A 23338-nucleotide genomic window follows, 5' to 3' on the forward strand; every position below is an offset into this window, starting at 1 on the left:
GCTATGACCGTTTGGTCCACCACTCTAAATGTTCCCATGCCTAGCTTCATGCTTGGCAAATCTCCGACATTGCAATAAATGTTTGCTAAGCTGAATTCAAATAAAAGGAAACAGGTCTCGGGACCACTAAGGATTTCTGATCTGCCTATCTCAAAGATTAATGGGCTTCATTTGCATGCAGAGGTAACATCTACTCTTCAACCTGCCACATTTTTCTTCTTTATTTGATATTTCCTAATGGACCCCTAGGCTTTGCTTCTCGCCTTCTTTGTCCCCCCATTCTACCGTCTCTGGTTTGCGTGACAGTTTCTGCCCGTGCTACCCACATTTGTGGAGCCTTGCCTGGTACGCCTAAGGATGATCAGCTCTATAACATCTGTTTCCTGGAATGTACTGCATTTTAATTGCATCTTAAAAGCGGAGGCGTCCTGTATGGAGTTACCTTTGGGGAATTTGGTATGGAGTACTATTGATTTATTTATAATTCATAGCCTACTCACTTCTGCCAAAAAAAAAAAAAAAAAGCAAAACAACAAAAACACAACAAAACCTTGAAGCTGCTGAGGAACAATGCGACAGTGTTCTAGAGTTCTGGCCCAGGATTTTAATTCTGGTTATCTCTAACTCACTGGGTGACCTTGGGCAACTCACTTGACCTTCCTGGGCCTCAGTTTTCCTCCTCTGTGGAATGGAGGGCTGAGTATGTTGGAGGGGGAGGTGGTGCCTAGGGTTCCCTTCCGCACCACATTCTATGATGCTATGAGTATGGAGGTGTCAAAAACCTTGTTTGATATGCACAATTACAAGACAGTAAAGTACGAAATGAACTGTGGAAACACGGTAGGAGAGCTCGCTTAGGAAAAGTAACCTTTTTAGCTATCCTGCATCGTGGCATGTTTGTATTGATTGACAGAATGTTTCAGGAACCTGCTAAATGCTGGCATTAACAGTATCGCTAGCACATGTCAGGACGGGAACCCCTTGAATACGATCCGACTTTATTATTTTCCTCTCTGTTTTTGTTTTTAATAATGATGACACACCACAGATAGATAAAGACATTTTAATAACTCTCTTTAGCAAAAATGTGTTCTGGCACCTGCATCGTTGCTGATAGCTGAGATCATCCATACCATTTTCAGAGATCATGCTGAGAGAAAGCCGACTTAGCTTCTAAAGCAAAGTTATGACTATAATTTTCCTCAATTGCAGTCTAGTCTCATTTGATTTGTGCTCAAGGGTACTTCAATTGGATTGATTTCCACCAGTTGGAATATCTTACTATAGCTGGAAGCCTGAAATGGAACTCACTGCACTGCTTCTATTAGAAACCAAAGGCGTTTGGTATCCAGAATGACCAAGGAATTGGTCTGCAGATTGGGGGAGAGTCAGGGGACAGGGGGCTGTGGGGGTGGGCGTCAAGCTCAACTGTATGGCGTCTTACCCAGGTACAAGAACCCTCGAGGTGCATTTACAGCTTCTCCCTTTTGACAGTATTTCACAGGCTTCCCATGCATAATTTTCTTCTGTCTTCTGACTGGAAACCAGCAATGACCATTATGACAAGAGAAAAGCTGACATGAGCACTTGTCTGTTAAGAAATCCCTATAATTAGGTACGTTAGTTAGTCAGCATTCTGCCTTGTTTCTATTTTTATCCCAAGACCAGCATCCTCACAAACCTCTTTTCCACAAATTTCTGTGTTCTCTTTCTTGCAGAGTCCATTTTAATCCGTGATGAAGTCAAAAGGAATCTCCCACACTGTTCCCAAGCCCCTTGTATCTCTGGCAAGCGGAGAAGGTCATACATCAAATCCAGACAGTGCCTTAGCACCAGGCTGCTGGCACCATTCAACGGGAAAGTGGGTGACCAACTGAGCTGCTCTAAACCAGCATCTGCTGGATGCTTCCTTTTTTTCCTTCTTATTTTATAATAGAGAAAACAGATGCCAAAATGGATTTGTATTTATGAATCTTTTGTCACTTGTCAGGATTATTTTCCTGTTCATCCAAAGTTGTATAAATTCATCTAGAACATTAAGTTCTTAAATGTAGTTTTATTCCCTTGAATCTACTGTAAAGGAATTGTGAAAGAGAAAAAAAAAAAGAATTATGGTACATAACAGAAAATGATGGATGAAAACATAGAGCCATGCAGGATATATATTTTAAGAAAAGGTTTCCCAAGAGGAATCCATCATGGCAGAGCTATAAAGTGTATACTCTACCACAGAAGTTCTAGACTGTGAAATCAAGATGCCTATTATTTCTCCTTCAAAAAATATTCTATTCAGGACATAAAACCACAAGCATTTTTCTTAATAGTGCTAGCTGATGAGAAAACTAACAAACAATAATAATAATTAAAAAAAAAAAGCCCAACTTATTGCCTTTGGCAGTGGGGGTAGAGAGAAAGGCAGGTGGAGAAAATTATTCTCCTAGAGACTGTGTCAGGATAATCTAGTTGTTCTTTTTGTTTTGTTTTGTTTTTTGTGTGGGTGGAGGAAAGGACGCAGAGAGGGGCAGAACTTGTGTATTGTCAGTGTAGGCTAGGTTATGCTGCAGTAACAAAGGACTCAATATCTCAATGTCTTATAACAGCCAAGATTTCTTTTTGTTTGTCCTGGATGACCTTGGCTGTAGCTTTGTGCCATGTTATCCTTGTCTCAGGATTCAGGGTGAACAAACAGCTTCTGCGCAGAGCATTGCCGGTTGTTGAAGAAGAGGAAAAAGAGAAGATGGTGAACTCCACGTTGGCTCTTAAAGCTTCTATCTGGAAGTGACAACTTTCTCTTCCGCACATGTTTCACTGGCCAAAGCAAATCATTTGGCCATGCCAGAGATAATAGGATGTATGGCCCTTCAGCTGGCAAGGTCCCCAGAATGACCATTAAATAGTCCATGAGCAATCCTAAGAACAGCCTCCTAGAACTTGTAGAATAGGACGTGTAATTGATGGAGGCTCCAGCTGATGTGCTTTGACCTATGTTTGTGCCAAGGCTATACTTCCCATGTCTGGATATAGACACAGATATTTAAATTCTGTATTGAATCAGTTGTTCAGAGTGTCTGTGTTTATAGCTCTTCGAAGGGTGATGGGCCCACTCATGGCCTCCTGCTAAGGAAGAAGCTCTTAGCAGCCATGTATCACAGCATGTAATTCCACCTCTGCCTGAGGTATTTAGATCATCGGTCTAGATCAAGGAGCAGCCAATAATAGATTTGAATAGCCTATACAGTGATGTTGTGTGAAAAACTCTGTCTAAATACATACAATAGTGATTGGGGGGGGGGGGAAATCAATCAGTTCTCTTGGGATTTAAACTAGAACTTGCTTTAGTTTAGGTTCTCCCGGGAGCAGATGCTGAGACAGTAACTTAGGTGTAGAAAGTTTATTCAGGGGCGCCTGGGTGGCACAGTCGTTAAGCGTCTGCCTTCAGCTCAGGGCGTGATCCCAGCGTTCTGGGATCGAGCCCCACATCAGGCTCCTCCACTAGGAGCCTGCTTCTTCCTCTCCTACTCCCACTGCTTGTGTTCCCTCTCTCGCTGGCTGTCTCTGTCAAATAAATAAATAAAAAATCTTTAAAAAAAAAAAGAAGAAAGAAAGTTTATTCAGGAGGTGTGATGACTGATTTTGACTGGCCTAAGGGATGCCTGGATAGCTGATAAAACATTATTTCTGGATGTGTCTGTGAGGGGGTTTCTGGATGAGTTTAGCATTTGATTCAGTAGATTGAATGAAGAGATCCACCCTCAGCAATGTGGGTGGGCATCATCTGGTTACTTGGGGGGCCCAAATAGAACAAAAAGGCAAAAGAAGGTCAAATTCTCTCTTCTTGAGCTGGGATATCCATCTTCTCCTGCCCTTAGACACAGGAGCTCCTGGTTCTCAGGCCTTTGGAATCTGACTGAATTATATCACTGGCTTTCTTCATTCTCCAGCTTACAAATAGCAGACTGAGGGACTTCTTGGCCTGCATAACGGCATGAGCCAATTCTTATAATTTCATTCATTCTTCCTTTTTCTATCTTCCTTCCTTCCTTCCTTCCTTCCTTCCTTCCTTCCTTCCTTCCTTCCTTCCTTCCTTCCCTTCTTTTCTTTCCTATCTATTATCTATCTATCTATCTATCTATCTATCTATCTATCTATCTATATCTATCTATCTATCTATCTATCTCTATCTATCTATCTATCTATCTATCTATCTATCTATCTATCATCTATCTATTATCTATCTATCTATCTATCTAATCTATCTATCTATCTATCTATCTATCTATCTATCTATCTATCTATCATCTATCTATCACATTGGTTCTCTTTCTCTGGAGAACCTGAATAACACAGGAGGTGATCCCAGGAATCACAAATAAAGACTAGAGAAAGTGGGACATGTAGAAGAGAAAAATTAATCAAGAGTTAATGAGTGGTGGGGTGCCTGGGTTCGGTTGATTAAGCAGCCGACTCTTGGTTTTGGCTCAGGTCGTTATCTCAGGGGTCCTGAGACAGAGTGCTGCGTCCAGCTTCATGCTCAGCGTGGAATCTGCTTGAGATGCACTCTCTCCTTCTGCCCCTCCCCCACTTACCTGCACTCTCTTTCTCATATAAACCTTAAAAAAAAAAAAAGAAAAGAAAAGAGTTAATGAGTGGTTACCACTGTGGGGCACCTGAAGCTCAGTTCTATTGAGAATCATTTGAGAAACCATTTAAGAGTCATGTAGAAATTGTCCTGCTAGAAGACATGGAAGATGGACAATTTACTTACTGAGTGCTGTCCCCGATCAGTTATTGCTTCAAAAGCATTAACTCCTTCATTCTTCTGGGTTGCATCTGCCACCATGGAGCCGGCTTCCGTGGATCTCAGATGGAGAAGTGAAAGTTGTTTGAACTGGGAAGCTCAGCCTGCAGAAAACTGTCTACCACAGCTGTGGTGAACTTAGAGGTAAGTTGACAGCATCTGCGAAGACTTTTAAGGAGAAAAATAGGAAAAGGAATAGAAAAGACACGGAGGAGCACAAAGCAGAAAGCCCCAAAGGTGAGCAAAAAAATATCAAGAAACTGACACCATGAGCAAGAAGCTGGGAGGTAGAAGTAGACACGAAACAGGGAAAACATATATATTGAGGAGCTGGTTAGTCCATTGGTTGATTACTCATTGGGCTGTTTACCCAGAGATGGGGAGGAGCTATTTCTGCCGAGGGGCATTGACCCTTCGGTTCTTCTCCATCCTCTACCTTGGAAGGCAACATCAGTGCTTTTTAGTAGACAAAATTTCTTTGTGACCTTTTTATTACCGATTAGAGATTAAATCCCTAGTTCCAAGGAGAGGATAGAAACTAGAAGTTCCCCCCTAAATGAATTTGTTTTCATGCAGATTCTTGGGGTATGAGTAAAACGTGAGCAAGCATTAGCACTACCTTCTGAGTTTCTGAGACCCAACGGGGAAGAACACTTGCCCAGAAATGGAGTGCAAAGTGTTATGGTTTCTCCTCATTCCTGTTTTGGTGCTGTGGGGTGAGGCTCATTGACACTCAGTGCAGTTGTTTCAAAGTTTAGGGTCCTGCCTTTGCTAATGAGGGAGAAAGAACCTTTTCCCAGTGGAGATCAACAGGTGCAGCAACAAAACCACAGCCTGGTGTGTGTCCTATTGCTTAGGCTGCCCAGTGAGACTGCTATGAGGTCCTTGCTCTCTTTAGGGCCAAGTGGGTGTAGGTCTCATTCTTACCATGTGTGGCTGAGCATTCAGAACCCACATATCCCAGGTGGCCCAAGTAAGCCATTGGTCCTTTTAAAATACTTAGCTAAAATCAGTCATATTCTTACATTTTAAAAGTAAAATTCATTCCTAAAAGGAAATAGTCATATTATTGTCAAGATGCATTATTCAGCTTTCTATTTAAGGCCTATAAATTTCAACTACTTTAGGGGAGAGTTTGGGGACCAAAGAAAGTCTTGCTCTACAGTGGTACATGTTTGGCAGGGGTAAGAGTTGTTCAGGACCCCTCCAAAGAGATTGTCCTCAAGATTAATACAATGATAATATCTTCTCAGCTTTATCTACTATCCCTTCCTTTCTCGGCCACTGATGGAACATTACACCAAGAAAATATTCCAAACTTCTCTTATCAATTTTCTTCCCTGCGTCAAAATGTATCTGTGCAGTGTCCCATTACCATGGTTTTTATCTAAGGTGGTCAGGCTGGGAGTGGCTTCTGAACTTTCCTAAACTGGGCTTTTGCCCTTTTCATGGAGAGCCCTTGAGGATGCTGCCTGTCCCAGGTTGGGTTCTCAGGGAAGCAGATGCTGAGATAAAATTAGGAGGGCAATGAGTTTATAGGGGAGTGATATCTGTGAAAACAAAACAATATGAAGCAGGATTGCACAGAGGGAACTATCAGACCCTGATACAGATGGGATAAAGCTTCTGCCAGCCCAATGGAGAAACCCAGTGCAAAGACTGCTCATTATAGGAGCACTGTGTTGGGTGGAAGTGGCTAGATCCTGTATCACCGATTTGCTCAGTCAATGCCTGGGGGTCACCTTGAGAAGAGCATGACCTTTGCTCTAAAGGGTAGGCAGACCCTAAAGACATTATCAGCTGAAGCCTGTCAGTGGCCCATGCTCCTTGAAGCTGGCCAGTGAGTTCTTTCTCAGAGATAGATCAGAGTGGTGCATCTCTGTGTCTGCCTCCGTTGACTTAACCAAAGGAAAGATTGTATAATGTGGACATTTTAAGGCGTTTAAGGTAGGCTGAGGAGAGAAAAATCTTTAGTGTTTATAAATTATTTATTCAGGGCCTACTTTGTGCTGACTGCTTTCACAAAGCATGTGTCTTCTGACACTTTGAGCAAAAGAAGAAAAAAGAGAGAAGAGATGGCTTTTATTTGTTGCTCCCTTCCCCACTCCTTGTTGTCTATTGTTTGGCTGTCTTGCTTGGCAGAATATTTAAATCCTACTTATCTTTCAAGGCTCAGATCAGGATCGTCATGGTGACAAAATATTTGAAATTGCGACTCTCCCAGAAAATCAGGGACTTATTTGAAAGTCTGTGCCTTCAAATCACCAGTCCTGGTTGGCCTTGTGGCTTTTCTATAGATAGAAGAAATTTTTTTAAAATTTATTTATTTGAGAGAAAGAGAGAGAGGACAAGGTGGGGAGGGGGGGAGGGAGAGGGAGAGAGAAAATCTCAAGGAGACTCCCTGTTGAGTGTGGAGCCCAACACAGAGCTTGATCCCACCATCCCAAGATTATGACCCGAGTCAAAATCAAGAGTCAGAGGCTTAACAGACTGAGCCACACAGATGCCCCAGATTTTTTGTTTTCTTTTGGCCTTACCAGTACCCTAACCTATTTTATGTTTCCTAACACAATGACTGTTTTTCACCTTCATCAAGTTCATAGCTCCCTGGGGCAAGATGTGGGTCTCAATTCTCCCATTAGATACCCGTGGCTTGTCCTGGGTCAAGTCTCCACATTTTTAGAAACAAATTCCCTGCTCTATCTAGACACATATTGACATCTATCTTTCCTCCCTCCATAATAAAGATAGATTGAGAGAGGAGTTTTAAGTAACATGTTTTGTCTTTTTTTAAAAGAAATAATTATTCTTCTCTGTATCTTACCTTCTGTGGCATTTTCCCCAAAGATGGCTACAATAATGTCTCCCATTCTTTTTTTTTTTCTTTTTTAAGATTTTATTTATTTATTTGACAGAAGGGGAGAGAGAGGGAGAGAGAACAAGCAGGGAGAGTAGCAAGCAGATGGAGAGGGAGAAATAGGCTCCCCACTGAGCAGGGAACCCAATGTGGGAATCCATCTCAGGACCCTGAGATCATGACCTGAGCAGAAGGCAGATGCTTAACTGACTGAGTCACACAGGTGCCCCAATCTCTCCCATTCCTTATGCTCTTCAAGAATCTTGCCATTCCCCCATTGAAAATGAAGTCTAATTCACTTTCCTTTGAATCTTGGTGGGCTTGTAATTGCTTCCATCAATAGAAGGTAGCAAAAGTGATTGTGTGTGAATTTTGAGGTTAGATTACATAAGACCGTACAGTTTCTTGGGTCTTTTGGGACAGTCACAGTTGGAACCTAGCCACCATGCTGTGAGGAAGCCTAAGCATCCCATGGAGAGGCTCACATGGAGAGGGGCTGAGGTCCTGGGCCCACACCCCCAGGAGAGCTCCAACCTAGCTCCAACTTGCCAATCAGAGAAGTGGGCTATCTTGAGAGGATTCCTTCAGGCCATAGTCTGACTGCTTAGACTGAAGCCACATGAAACAGAAATGAGCCTTCCTCACTGAGTCCTCTATAAATTGTAGACATATGGGCAAAATAAATAACTATTGCTATTTTAAGCCACCATATTTTGGGATTGTTTGTTACTCAGCAATAGCAACTAAAACACTTACACTTTGTGGCCTCCTCAAAGATACTTTATTTTTGCCCTTTTAGCGACTGCTATGATGGATCAATCCATTATATCGTACTGTGCAGTGATCTCAGGAAAAGATGACTCAGGAAGTTAATTTCTAGATGATTGTGATATACTCTCCAAAAATGCTTCTTTTTCATAGTGTGGTGGCTGAGGATTCATGGCCTTTTTTATTCTTCCATCGATGGTTCTTGAGTCTGTAATGCCCCTCTGGCCGTTTTCACGGATGCATGAATCTTCACAAGGTTTGGGAGATTTGCACAATTAAGATGAGAACCAGCATGATCTGGCAGGGTGTTCGTCTCCTAAACCTCTAGAAGTGAGTATTCCTACTTTTTATCTTACTTAGATTTATGTGAAGCTCTGACTTTGAGAAACACTCTCTTCTCCCACTTTTCTTTATTCCAGAATTTTCCAAACCAGGTTCTATAGAACCCTCTTCTCTAGGACATTAATAGGTTTTCCACAGAGAGGCAAATTAGTTTGGGAAACACTGCAGATTTTAACATTCACTTAGAGATTTATGATGCTCCTTAGCATCCAAGAGTCTTGCAGTAAAGAAACTGATTTCAATTATTTATTTATTCCAATAGCATTTATTGAGCCTCTATTCCAGATTCAGTCTTTGTGCAGGTGCTGGGTGTGCAGCAGTGAACAAACATACATGGTCTTCCCTGAACAGTCTGGTGGGGAAGACAGCAAATTTGTAATCACAAATTGTAATGACTACTATGTAGGAAAAGAACCATGTGCCACCGAGAGAATGGTAGGGGATCTGCATTAGACTGAGGGACAGAAAAATCGTCTCTGAGGAAGGGATGTTTCAGCTGAGACTTGATGGAAGGGGTATGTTAGCCAACTGAACAGTGTTCTAGACAGAAAATGCAGTACATGCAAAGGCCACGAAGTGAGAATGGTGTCAACAATGAATATGGAGGCAACAAGGAAAGGCCCATGTGAGTGGAGGAGGGTGTGGGGTAAGACCAGCCTTTTGCAAATGATAATTGATGGGTGCTCAGGGGGCTTGTCTGAAAGGTGGGAAGCCAGGAACCCACTGATCGTGTGTTTGCAATTGCACAAAGTGATAGGCTGATGGGACCACATCACATTTTACTGTGAATGCAAATGAGATTCTGAATCAGTAGGTCTGGGTGGGACCTAAAATTCTACTCAACTCCTGGGTGATATGGGTTCCAAGGCTATCACATGAGAATTAAAGGTATAAACTACTTTCCTCAGGCCAACTCTGTCAATTCTCCCTTCTGTCTCAACTCCTGATCACCTCGTCCCTATTCCAGGTTGTCTGGAACATAAATAACTCAGGTATCCTTCCCTTCTGAAGGGTAATTGCACTTTCTTATGCTCAAATATTCTCTTGTTCATCTTTGTTTTACTCATCTCTGGCTCTAAGCATAGTTGGTGCCCAAAGTTCTAAAATTTCTTTTTGTAAAAGTTTAACTAATTTCAAGTGTGGCAATTAAACTCCACATAGCTTAGATAGTGGGGCTTTGTTAGGGGAGTGGTGGTGTTAGGGAGACCCAGGGAAAGCTTTCTGGAATTTTTCCAGGGACAACTACCCCATGCGAATCCTGGGGTGCACAGTCACCTTAGAGCAATGGAAAGACAAGTTCAGAGTTTGCTCATGACCAACACGATTCCTACATTGAAAGGAGGAGTGAGATCCATGTCCTTCTACATTTAGCCTTTACCAGACTTTACCCCTTTGCTACTGAAACAGCTGGTTTTCCTTTCTCTACCTGTTAAATTCTTTCTTGCTTCAGTTTCAAGCTCACCTTCTATAGGAAACATGTTCAGGCAAGGCAGGGCCAGGTGTGGACTCGTGTTCTAATGTGCTTATCTGGAGGCCCATCTACTTGTGCTTTGACTTGCTTTTAAGTGTTTGGGGGCCTGGGTTTGGGGGTACAAAGGCCCTCCTTTGCTGTGTGAGGCAGAATGTATAACATGCCTCCTGTGCCTGAGAACGGCTAAAAGTAGCTGAGTGTCAGAGATCACAGAGGGAGTTAATAGAGGCTCAGAACAGTGAGCTATCTGGTCCAAGGTCTTGTTCAGTGATTTATTGCTGTTCTGATATTTATCCAAACTCCATGTACATTCTTGGGCGTCTGTTGACTGGTTGCCAATTTCTGGAGGCAGTTTTCCCCACTGCGATGGGGATCCCAGTAGGGGTGGATGAGATCACTTGGGAACACGTACAAATGCACAGCTTTTATTTTAAGGGTTACATATTTATTTTAATGAATATTTGAGAAAACCACAATGAACATATTAAACCTGTGATTTCATAGGTTCTCTTTTTTAGGGTAAGGCCAGCCAGGGTAAAAAAATGATTGATGTAAAGTCAACTTAAAGACACATGATGAGTAAATAGTAGTACAGGCTGTGAGGGAAAAATCACAAAGGTGGTATGCAAATTCTGGAGTCCTAAGGGATTCCACACTAACGATTTAAAATGTTACCCTTCTCAAGAGAACTGCTCTTTGATGGAACATATTTATTTATTTAACACACATTTATCAAGATGAATATGATATGACTTTTGCCCTTGAGGAACTAACAGCAAAAACAGATTCATAAACAAATAATCACAGTACAAAAACAACAGCTAACATTTACTATAAACTAGTCATCTGTAGGTGTTTTGCATGCCAATGATCTCATTCATTTTTGGAATGACTGAAAGTAGATTTGGCTTTTATATCCACTTTACAGATGTGGAAGCTGAGCGAAAGGGAGATTAAGTCACTCAGTTGGCCGTAGTGGAGCCAGGATTAGAACCTAGACAGTGTAGCTTCGGAGCCACATCCTAATAGCGAAGCGTACACAGGCCCAGTAGAGAACAGCTGACCAAAAGACAAACTGGGAGAGCCAAGGAAGGTCTGCTCAGAACGGGAGAGCTCAGGCTCTGAGAATTCTACATAGCAAGGACAATAGATGCAACAGCAAGAAGATGGGATAAGGCAGATTGAGTCCGGGGAATGGTATAAGTCATTCAGGGTGTAGTTGGAGTTTAGGATGAATACTAGGATTAGTGGAAAGTAAGTTTGCAATTTTAAGACCTGCTGTGGTGAGAGGAGCCAGGTTGATAATTGGCTTAGCTTAGGTTTTCCAGAAGCAGATCCTGAGCTGTGGATCTGGGTGCTGAGTGATAAATTAAGGAAATGCTCCATGGAGAAACCAGCAAGGGGGTGAGGATGAACGACAGGGAAGAATCAGACAGAGGCCTACGGAGCCGAGTTCAGGCTAGTCCTGCAGGAAGCTCTGGGGCAGAAGTTGGGTTGTCCTTAGCCAAGGCTCCCACACCTAAGAGTCATTGGTTAGGGGCCAAAGATGGGGGCGCATAAATTCCCAGGCACTTCCAACGTTCTGTGCATGTGGGCAAGGTAGGCGCCAGTAGTCTAAGAGCAGTCTTCCAAAAACAATCTCCAGGTGCTCCTGGTTGGGGGAAACATATGAAAACGAACAAACAACAAAACAAAACTTGCTGAAGGCAGTATTATAAAATGGTAAAAGTGGATCCGATATGAAAGGACCTGGTTGTCAGGGGCACTGATGTTATCTGCTATAATGAAGTTTGGAATCAAAAGACATCTTTCTGGAAAGGCCATGTTGAGGACAAGGGAAGTGACATAACGTTATCCAGCTGGTATAGCTGACCCAACGGCCTCCTGTAAATTTTTTTTGGTAGAACCTACATTTTTCCTACCAGCAGCCTTCAGTTGTGTCCTTCCTCTCAAAATAATATTCTCTACTTTGTATTTAAGAATTGAAAACTTTTTATGAATTTATCTTAACTCCTACAACAGAGTTGTCAGACAAAAAATCTGCTATTGTGTCACTTATGAAAACCTTAATGAAAAATGTGAAGAACAGAATGATTATCGAGGTGATTCAGCAACACATTGGTTATCTTGTGAATTGCTTGTTTCATCTATTTAATATTTCTCAACTTATTTTTTCCAGGAGATATGGTTCACATATCACCCAAGAGCCCTTCCTTTGCTTGTTGAGAAGAACAATGAAGATGGAAGGCGCTTTGTTTCGATTGGAGGAATTAGCATTTGGCTACCGCCCCCATCTCTCTTCTAGCTTCTTCTCCTAGCTGCATATAATACACTGCATACCTTGTATTTAAACAATAGGACAATGAAATGAGGGGCCAGTCTATGGTTCAGATCCCAGTCCCTTTACTTAAATGGCACAATCAATCTGTTGGAGCCCAATGTCTACGTCTTTCCTCCCCTTATTGTGTGCATGTTAATTGTATGTTTCTGATTTTTTATAATAAAATGTTGGAACAAAAGCAATTTCTACATATATAAATAAAATATGTAGCATCTAGCAAAAAAGAGAAGGAATTAAAACTTGAAAAATTAATGCAGTTTTATTAAATTCAAAGGGTTCACACTTGAAGTTCAATAGAAGATTATGTAATACATAAGTGCTATAGGTTTACAGAGAGCTCCTGGGACTTGACCCAATGCTGCTAAGACAAAATTGATTGGGGAGTCCTGGATTATATCAACTTAACTGTAGACAATAGTTTAAGCCCGGACTTCCTTAAATCTTATAGGATTGTTAAAGAAAGGGGTGGTTTTCAAATAATTTTATCAAGTTTAACATGTGTTAGCAATTCAAAGTTTCCATCTAGTATAATTCCAAACTAAATCTTGGCCCTTTGTCAAGGCCAGTGGTATCCAATGGGCATATGATAGGGACCATATGTCATTTTAAACTTTCTAGTAGCCATGTTTAAGCAAAGTAAGAAGAAACAGGTGAAATTAATTTTAGCGAGATTTAATCCAGTATACCTAAAATATTACAATTTCAAAATGTCATCAATAAGAAAAGTTGTTAATGAGGTATTTTACATTTTTGTGTATGAAGTCTTTGAATCCAGTGTGTATTTTAGACTTACAACATATTTGCAGTATTGGACAACACAAGTCCGGGTAAATGGAAAAGCATAGCCCATGCATCATATGCTAATTTAACTTATGTGAATTCAAATGTATGAACGTCACCTCCCCATTCCCCTAGAAAAAAGAAAAAGTCATTTAAGTAGTGTGGACTGCTCAGTTTACATTCTGCTCTGTGAGGTTCTTTCCGGGACTGGGTATACTTTCACAGAAGCAAACCAGCTCTGTCCTACCTGCCCTGAGCCCCCACGTGCCTCTTATGATATGCACGTCTTGCTTTATTTAGTGTATTCCTCGTGTTTAAAGATTTTTATTATTTCTTACAACATGATCTCTAACACAAGCCAGCTGCTTCACATGACATTCATTTGAAGAAATCGTCATGAGTTCCATCACTGGAAGAAAATCTGCCTGTGACAGGCTCAGTGAGAGGTACCAGTATGCTGGTTTCCAGTATGGAGCAAAAAAACATGGCCGCAACAAATCTAGCCATTAGTATGCAAGAGCGAAAAATTCCACTACTTTATGGACCATTCGATGGATCTTCAAGGGTAATTTTGCCTTTGTGAGTTTCACTTTATGGGAGGAAGAGTCACAGGCAAATCTTAGTCCAACGCAGTAAAATGAGCCCTTCATTGCATGGCCATTTGTTCATCCTCGTGATGTGCCAGACATGTCTCCTTCTTATCCCAGCTCCCACTTTATAGACACTCAGGACCTATGAGTGCTACCTGAGGGAGTGTCCCCAGCTGATGGATGGAATCATACTCATGCCTCCTTACCCGCTGCATTTTCCTGTGCTCACTGTCCTTCTTCCTCAGAGCTTTGCCTTAATTCAAAATTAGCTTCTCCTGTTTCATTGCCTCAGAACCCCGCTTCCTTTCTGTTGCAGAACAGCTGGCCATTTTGATGAAGAATTGGTCCTTTGGATGCTAATCCATGGATCTCTAAGGTAGGGTTTGTGTTGGGAGCACATGCCTGGACAAACACAACTCCATCTTCAAAGAAAAGACTTTGAAAGCAAGAATGAAGTTGGGCAGCGCTTCAGATGGTTTCAAAATTACCCCTGGAATGAGATGATAGGGATCTTACAACTGGGTCTCACTGTTAAATGCTGGTTGGTGCTTGTAAGCAATAACGTTAAGGTCTTCTTGGCAATTCAACTTTGTGATTATAACAACTCTTTCTCTAGATTTGGCCTTCTCATGTTTTCCTTGAACTTTCTGCCAATTTTTCCCCAGAACGTGGCATCACAGGCAGGAGTTGCCTGGAAAAAGATCCTTTACCTTTTAGGGCTATTTATCTTCTAAGGCACTAAAATAATAATTTGTGATATCTTTAATAGAGTTTAAATGAATGAATAAATTCAGCTTTTATGTTATTTGAAGTTTATAATTTCAGCTGTAAAGTGGGACTTTTATAGTTTTGTGGACTTAGGCAAAAGTAGATGTGCATCCAAGCTAATATAGATTTCGGCGTGTATGTATTAAAAACTGAAAATTTATAATATATTCATCAATGCAGGAAATTAAAATGGTATCTTTATCTTTATAAAAATTGAAAACCAGTCATTATGTCTTGTAATAGAGATTAAATAAGTAAAATAAACTTCTAACATAACATAAATTTGACACTTTCATTATTTTTCTCTAAATGTGGTGCTTGTGATAGCTCACTTGGCACAACGGTGATATTACCTTCGGTCAGTAATTAAATCAGGGCTGAGAAATTTTGTTTCCCACTAGATTCGAAGTTTTTCAAGGTCAGCTCCAGGCCTCTGTATCCTTGGCATCTAGTACATAGTAGGCCTATAGTATAGATGTTGAACAAACAGGTAATTTTGGTCGGTCAGCTCCCAAGAATTGTGACTTGCAGACATGAAAAAGCTTAGTGATACGATTCCTTGAACATGATGTATGAGACGGCAAGGGAGGGGCTGTCTAGTGATCACCTACTGTGTGCTGAGCACTCTGATCCTTGTCGTCACAATATACTATGTCTATGGTGCTAGCTTAGGTTCTGTGAGCTATCTGTTTTCATTGAATACTCTTAGCCCTTTAAGAATGGGGAACAGACTGGGGCACCTGGGTGGCTCAGTTGGTTAAGTGTCATGAACTCAGGGTCCTGGGATCAAGCCCCATGGTGGGCTCCCTGTTCAGCAAGGAGTCTGCTTCTCCCTCTCTCTGCCCCTTCCACTGCTCATGCTCTCTCTTTTTCAAATGAATGAATGAATGAATAAGTGAATGAATGAATCTTTAAAGAATGGGGAACAGACCAAATCCTATTATAGCTAAGCCAGTAATAAGGAGAAGCCATAGATAATTGAAGTATTTCTAGGTGCTTGGTGGTGGTTCCTTTATTTCAGGAACTTTCCAGGACAGGGAATGACCTTGCATTGTTTCCAGGGTCCACTCTGTGGTATTAGCCTTGGAATAGTTTCTTGGTTATTATCCAAGTCTTCCTGGCTCATTTTAGAGTCACATTTGGCCCACGCAAGGTGAGGACAAGCTCCGTCCCAGAAGTTCAGCACAGGGTCATGAACTCACTTCTTTCTAACTATGTTCCAGGATAAAGTTATCCAGAGAGTGGCTTCCTTTGTAGGAAAACCACTATCACATTCATCCTAGGAACTTTACACCGTTTACCTAATCTCGCCACGCAAATGAAATTCTAATATCTAATTTGTCCGCTGAGAATAAAATGAGCTTATTTATCTGCACAGTGTTGGCAGATGGTATCAGCTGTCCATTGTCAAAACACTGCCTGGTAACATATGACCACAAAATCTCAGGGGCATGTGACAGTGTTTATAGTTCATGCATTTGGGTCCGCGGGGGGTTGGCAAGGTGGTTTTGCTGATCTAGGCTGGGCTTGTGCACATGTCTGTGGCTTGCCTAGCTGTCAGCTGGCTGATCTAGGCTTAGATAACTTCTGCTCAGGCTCATATGTCTCTCATTCTCTGGCCAACCTGGGCACATTCCCATGGAGGTGGCCGAGGAGCAAGAGGACAGGCTTTACTGTGCAAGCCCATTGTGAGTGTCTGCTTATGGGACATCCACTAACATCACATAAGCCACAAGACAATGTGAGCACGTGAATTATTTTGATTGATTCTAGCATCCAAGAGTGAGATGGGTCACCTTGCCCATGGCTTTCTAGGAAGTTATATAGCAAAGGGCATGGATAAAAGGAGGGATGAAAAGTTGGGGACAGTTTGTAATATACCCCAACACACATTGGTTGGTTCTAAAGAACAGCTGTCAGATTTTTGACTATCTGGCATCTGAACTTCTATCCTACATGTGGGATACTCCCCACCTCATAGGTCTTGGTGAGAAGCAGAACCCATCTCCTCCAAACGAAGTGAAAAAACTGGAGATACTTAGTTTCCCAGTGTTTCTGGCCTTTAGTATACAACTCCATGATCTAGTCCCAGTTACCCCAGTATCTTTGTCTGGAACCCTGAATCTGGAGCTGGGAAGCAAAGAAGTATGGGGAATCCACACAGGTGGTGGTGGAGGCCATGTATAGTTTCAGGGCAAGATGACAGATGTGCCAGTGGTGGTTTCTCATGAGTGACAGAATGATTGCATCAATGGTCCCGATTTGTCACCCCCGTATCAGGGCCTTTATTGTGTGGTTTTGCAGTTCCCTCACTAAAAAGGCAGAATCTGTTTCCCTACTCCTTAAACCAAGACTGGTCTTGTGATTTGCTTTGGCTGATAAAGTAGACGATGGTGCTGCCAGTTCTGAGCCTAGGCCTCAAGAGGCATTACACGCCTTTGCAATTCCTTTGCTCTCCTGCCATCTCCATGAGATCATGCCTGGTCTAGACATGGTGGAGGATGAGAGACACGTGGAGCAGAGCAGAGTCACGCCAGTCACCCCCAGTGAGGCTAACCTAGAAAAGCCAATAGATGGCCAACGTGGAGCTTCCTGCATGGCCCTGTCAAGATTACAACTCTGCCTGCCAGCCTCTAAGTGACCCCAAGTACACGGGCAGCAAACATATATTATCGTAGGTCCCTGAGTGTTTGTGGCTGTGTGTTAGCATCACCGTAGACACAGCTGACTGATGCACTGTCCAGTGCTAGACCAGTTGTGTGCTAGGACTTGGAGTGGTTCTGTCTGTCTACCATCTTTGTTCCTGTCTATTTTCAGAGCCTGGTCCTCCAGAGTTCTTGGCAATTATGCAAGTTACCCAGTATCTTTTCAGCAAATTCCCTTTGTGCTTGCATCAGCCAGAGTCAATTTCTGTTTCACACACTTCAGAACCCTGTCTAGTACCATGCAAGTGTAGTGCTAGCTCTTATTATTATTCTCCCATCTCTGTGTCTGTTTGAACTGGCACTTATCTTCCTAAATTTGCTTCATTCGCAAATTAAATAGCGTCTGACGCTCTGTCTTCCCCCAGAAGCTTCTCCTGACTAATTGGGAAGCACCAATTTCTTCTCATATTCCCTTCTTTGTGTGCCAGCATCTTCCCAACCTTACTTGTCACTGCCTTCCGCCAGACTCAGAGCAACAGCAAAACCACTGCCATCGTTCGCACATACGTGATTCCTCTGTTGGATCTTTACAGAATTATCAGTGTTTGTTCATGTCGACATCACCCCTTTAGAGTTTAAGTGTGCAGTGGACACAGATGGTGTTGTGTTAATTGATTTTTGGAACACCATGCAGTCATTCACTTGATTCAGGTGAGGACATCAGCCTTTTTTTTTTTTTTTAAGATTTTATTTATCTATTTGACAGAGAGAGACAGCCAGCGAGAGAGGGAAAACAAGCAGGGGGAGCGGGAGAAGAAGAAGCAGGCTCCCAGTGGAGGAGCCTGATGTGGGGCTCGATCCCAGAACGCCAGGATCACGCCCTGAGCTGAAGGCAGACGCTTAACGACTGAGCCATCCAGGTGCCCCAGGACATCAGCCTTTTGATGATGGTAAGTCAGATATTGGGTAGAGACAGCAATTGGTGCCCAGATGCATTTGCTTTCAAGGGGGTTGTCTGAACTGAGCTGTGTCTCTAGCTTCTCTCATTAGAATCTAAGATGTCTATTGGGAGCAATTGGCATAATGGAGAAAATGGGAACCTTGGAGTCCCAGGGCTGAGTCTGCATCCTGGCTCTGTGCATTAAGCGAATTCCTCAGACTCTCCAACTTCAAGTCTTCTGAGCTCTTAAATGGGGACACAAGAAATACAGTCCCTGTTCATTGGTCAAAGTTGCTGTGACAATCAAAAGAAATATTGCTCATAAGCATGCTTTGTGAACTGTAAAGAACTATACAAGGACGAAGGAGTAAGGACAGATTCTGAGATATTGAACTTTCTTTTAGGGAAGACCAGGGGAAGATATGAAGTCAGTGCAAGCCAGAGTTCAGGTAGTTATTCTGTAATAAATTCTCAGGCCTGGTCAGGAAGCAGTAGCTACTGGCCTGACCACAGCAGGCTGGCAGACAGGGATGAGCAGTCCATGTAGCAGCATTATTAGGGCATGGAGCGGGATAATGCCAGCCAGCATGTCTCCCTGAATCTTCTAAAGCAAGAAGCCCAGTAGAGAGAGTGATACTAAAGAGTGAGTCCTGTAAGTGTAGCTATGGAAGTGAAATTTAGAGAGGGCTTATATCAGATAGGAACTGCCTTGGGCCATGAATAATAGAGAACTGAAACAAAATGACATAAATAATTATTAAAGGTTTAATTTTTCTCACCTAAGGAGAAGTTCCAAGGTAGGCAATTGAGAGCAGAAGTGGTAACTTTATGAACAGAGACTCAGGCTCCTAGAAATCCACTACACTTATTCTTATGGTGCAATCCTTTCTCTCCCCATAGGAGCTCAAGAGAGTTGCCAAGGCACCTGCCATCATGTTTGTATCTTAAGCAGGAAGAATAGGAGATTGTGCGTACCAGGTATTACCCTTTAAAGAATATCTCAGAAAACACCATCTAATGACTTCTGTTTACATCTCCCTGGGCAAGAGGGGCTGGTAAATGTGCCTTTTTGCTGGGCATATTATTATCCTGAAGAGAATTAGGGTTCTATTAGTAATGAAAAAAAGGGCTGGATACTCTGTGGGCAATTTGCTATCTCTGCCATAGGATTCTTATGCTCTGACACCCCAATATCACCATGGATAGTCCTCAAAGGAGAAAGGAAACATTTGGAAACAGTGTAGCATCATTGGCTAAGAGTCTGGATTTGGAGACAGAAAGTCCTGGTTTCAAATTTGCCTCCATCACTTACTAGCTGTGAATATTTATTCAACTTCACTGAGCCCAAGTTTACTTATCTGCAAAATGTAGATAATAATATTTTACATCATGAGGTTTCTGTGCAAATTTAATTGTTCTGCAGACCCCTTAGCACAGTGCATGGCACCCAGAAAACACTGGAGAAAGTTCTCCATAGAAGTGCATGAAGTGAGTTACTTAGTGGTGAAATGTAAGTCATGGTCTTGTTGGTTCTACAATGGTGAGAAAAAGATGTGTGTTTAATCAAGAGGGGGTATCAGATCTAAATAATTTATTGCTAGCAGCTGGCACCAGAATTCCTAGAAGAAGGAAACAGTCTCTGTGCTGGAAATGACCTTTGCTGAACCTGGTGGGGACTGAGGTGTGTGTGTCTAGAGAGTTAGGCACTGCAGGAGACGCTGAAGAAGACTGACATGAGAGCAAAGAGCATAGGGTGGGGCTGTCTAACCTCAGCCTGCTGGCCAAAAATATATGGCCCCTTGTCTATTTTGCTAGGGCCCATGAGCCAAGAATGGTTTTAAAATTTCTGAATGTTGAAAAAAAATCAAAATAATATTTCATGACATGTGAAAATTATATGAAATTCAAATTCCAGTGTCCATAAATAAAGTTTTATTGGAACATAGCCACATCCATCTATTCATATTATCTATGGCTTCTTTTATGCTGCAATGGCAGAGCTGAGTAGTTGGACAGAAACCAGATGGCCTGCAAACTTGCAATATTTACTGTCTGGCCCTTTACAGGCAAAGTCTGTGACTCTGGAAAAAAGTGAGATGTGGTCAGGCTGGAGAAGAGTGTGGGAGAGGCAGCCATCCCATGGTGGTGTAGTGGCTGGAGGACCATTTAAGAATGGACAAGCTCAGGCAGGCTTTGTTAGGGGCTGAATTGTGTCCCCTGAAATTCATATGTTGAAGCCCAGACCCCTGGTATGTCAGAATGTGACTGTATCTGGAGATAGGTCCTTTCAAGAGGTAATTAAGTGAAAATGTGGTCATTATGGTGGGCTCTAATCCCATATGACTGATGTCCTACAAGAAGAGGGGACAAGAACACACATACGGATGGAGGAAGACCATGTGAGGACACAAAAAAAAGTCAGTCATCTGCCAGTCAAGAAGAGAGGCTTCAGGAGAAGCGAACCCTGCTGACACCTTGGTCTTGGACTTCTGGCCTCAGGAATTAGGAGGAAAGAAATTTCTCTTGTTGGAACCACCCAGTCTATGGTGTTCTGTTATGACAGCTCTAGCGCACTAACAAGGGTTCAATCAAATTGTTTGAGCTCCAGAAATATCACCTCTTCCCTCATCTTCCTCCCAGAGCTTCAGTCTTGTCTATAAGAAGCCGCAAGGCCTATTTGAGAGTTTTAATTTATGGACATCAAGGGGGAGGCCATGTTTCATGTGTGGGTCAAGAGGATCAAGAAATGTGAGATAAACCATGAACACAAGAAGATAGAAGTGACTTTGAGCACTTACTAAAAACCCTCTTCGCAGAAGCCCAAAGCAGGGCTCTGGTTTCTTCCCACTGTGCATTTAAGCACAACTTCTATGATCTTAAAGTTCCAGATCATAACATGGATAGAACAACAGTAACAGTAACAAACCCCAAATAAAATAAACAAAAATGATTTTGAAAGCCATCTCGTGGAAAGGCATATTTCTTTCAAGTCCAAGTTGATAGGGGCTGCACTCTCCCAGACATTTTTTCCCCATACTTCTCCTAGTGTAGAGTCCTTCCATGCTTGGGCACCATGTCTGGCCCAGAATCAAAGCTAGGTGTCCTGATTTTAGGAGAGTGTTTGTTTTGAGAACAGCGAGCTCTCAGAGGACACTGGGACGCCTTCTGCCATTCTCCAAGCCCTGTGACGGGGAGAGAGAATGTCTGTGCGGGCCATTTCCTCACATGGCCATAGTGTTTTTGGCTGTTGACATGGTACCACCCAAAAGCTGCAGCTACAGATTCAAGCTTGATCTCCAGACTTGATTTCCTACAGCTTAGCCACTTCTTTGGATGACGAATCTCTTTGATGGCCATTTGAGCAGTGGAAGGAGGGAGAATGATCCACCTGGAGGATGTGTGAGAGGAAGGTGTGCAGCCATTGCCATTTGAGAGTTAATATCTTAAAGTACAGCCGCGGTCTGTCACGAATGGAAAGTAGGAAAGATTCAGGTTAGCATCTGGCCAAGCTGGGGAGAAAACCTACACATCATTTCAGACAAAACCCCTTGGAATGCCCAGGATCCCCCTTCAGGAATGAAGGACTATTCCTCCAGCTTTTGGGAATGCTGCCAGCAGATGGTCTCCAGCTGGAATGACTTCTACCGAAGAGGGCCGCCTTATCCTGTGACAATCCCTTCTGCTAGGGGTAGGGCACATATAGCGACTGGTCATGTGGGGGACTACAACCTTGGCCCCTTCATCTCTACTTGGCCATCCCCACTCTAGAACTCTCCTTGGAGGTGGATGAGGCTTTTCACATTTGATTTTATTTTCTGTTCTAACAAGGCAGTCATCACCAGGTGTTTGAAACAAAATACTCCTGAAAGAGAACATTTCAGTGTTCTGACCTTCTGATAACATGGGCAGTGGAGGAGGAGGAATGAAATGAATCTTCTGTCTCTAAGAATTTGTAAAGCTTTCAGAGCATGTGTACAAGTGGACCATTTTTAAATAGAAGGAAATGCAGCATACCCCAAACTCACAGGATGGAGGAATTGAGGGTCATGGTTTCTAATTCTGATTTAAAGATTATAATTTTATAATTATAATCCATATACCTAGAACTATAATTCGCTCACTCATTCATGTATTTCTCAAATATTTTGTGGGCTTATTTACTTATTTATTGGAGGGATTCCCTCTTTTCCAGCTTACTAAGATATTCTTGATCTACAACACTGTGTAAGCTTAAGGTGTACAACGGGATGATTTGATACACGTATATATTGGGAAATGATTACCCTGATAAGATTAGTTAACACCTCCATCACCTGATGTAATTACCTTTGTGTGTGGGGGGGGGTGGTGAGAACATTTAAGATATATTCTCGGGATGCCTGGGTGGCTCAGTCGGTTAAGCATCTGACTCTTGGTTTCAGCTCAGGTCATGATCTCAGGGTTGTGAGATCAAACCCCGTGTTGGGCTCCCTGTTCAGTGCGGAGTCTGCTTGAGATTCTCTCTCTCCCTCTCCTTCTGCCCCTCCCGCTCGTGCTCTCTCTCTCTAAAATAAATAAATAAATCTTAAAAAAAAAGATATATTCTCTAAAAGCATGGAATGACTCACAAATTTGGGTGTCATCCTTGCACAAGGCCCACGCCAATCTTCTCTGTGTCATTCTGATTTAGTGTATAGTAAATGCTGCTAAATAAGCACGATCAAATATCTATTGAGAATCTATTATGGGCCAGATATCACGTTAGGTTCTGAGGAACTCTAATGGGCTCTCATCCTAGTGGGGGATGAAACCGAGAGAGAAACCAGTAAATAAATAAATATAGCAAAAGTCAAAAAGTTTGATAACACATTGGTGAGGCTGAAGAGAAACAGGCAGTCTTATACAGTCTTGGTAACAAAAGAAGTTAGTGGAGGACACTTGGCAATAGCAATCAAAATGGCAAATGCACATACCCATGGGTCCAGCAATGCCACTTCAGGGAGTCCGTCCTAAGGTAATAATTGTGCAAAGTATCATGAGCACAAGATTATTCACTGCA

At 42.3% G+C, this 23338-nt stretch overlaps 1 non-coding gene across 1 annotated transcript; it reads right to left on the bottom strand.

Annotated features, from left to right (window-relative positions):
* Nucleotides 1–22887: 22887 nt before the first annotated feature.
* On the bottom strand, nt 22888–22997 carry LOC123778793 (U6 spliceosomal RNA). Its single transcript, XR_006776012.2, has one exon. It is a non-coding gene; the product is annotated as a U6 spliceosomal RNA (small nuclear RNA).
* Between the last annotated feature and the right edge of the window lie 341 nt (nt 22998–23338).

This window comes from Ursus americanus, chromosome 20 (assembly GCF_024610735.1).
Source record: "Ursus americanus isolate L20-20 chromosome 20, mUrsAme1.1.p, whole genome shotgun sequence".
In the NCBI taxonomy this organism is placed as follows: domain Eukaryota; kingdom Metazoa; phylum Chordata; class Mammalia; order Carnivora; family Ursidae; genus Ursus; species Ursus americanus.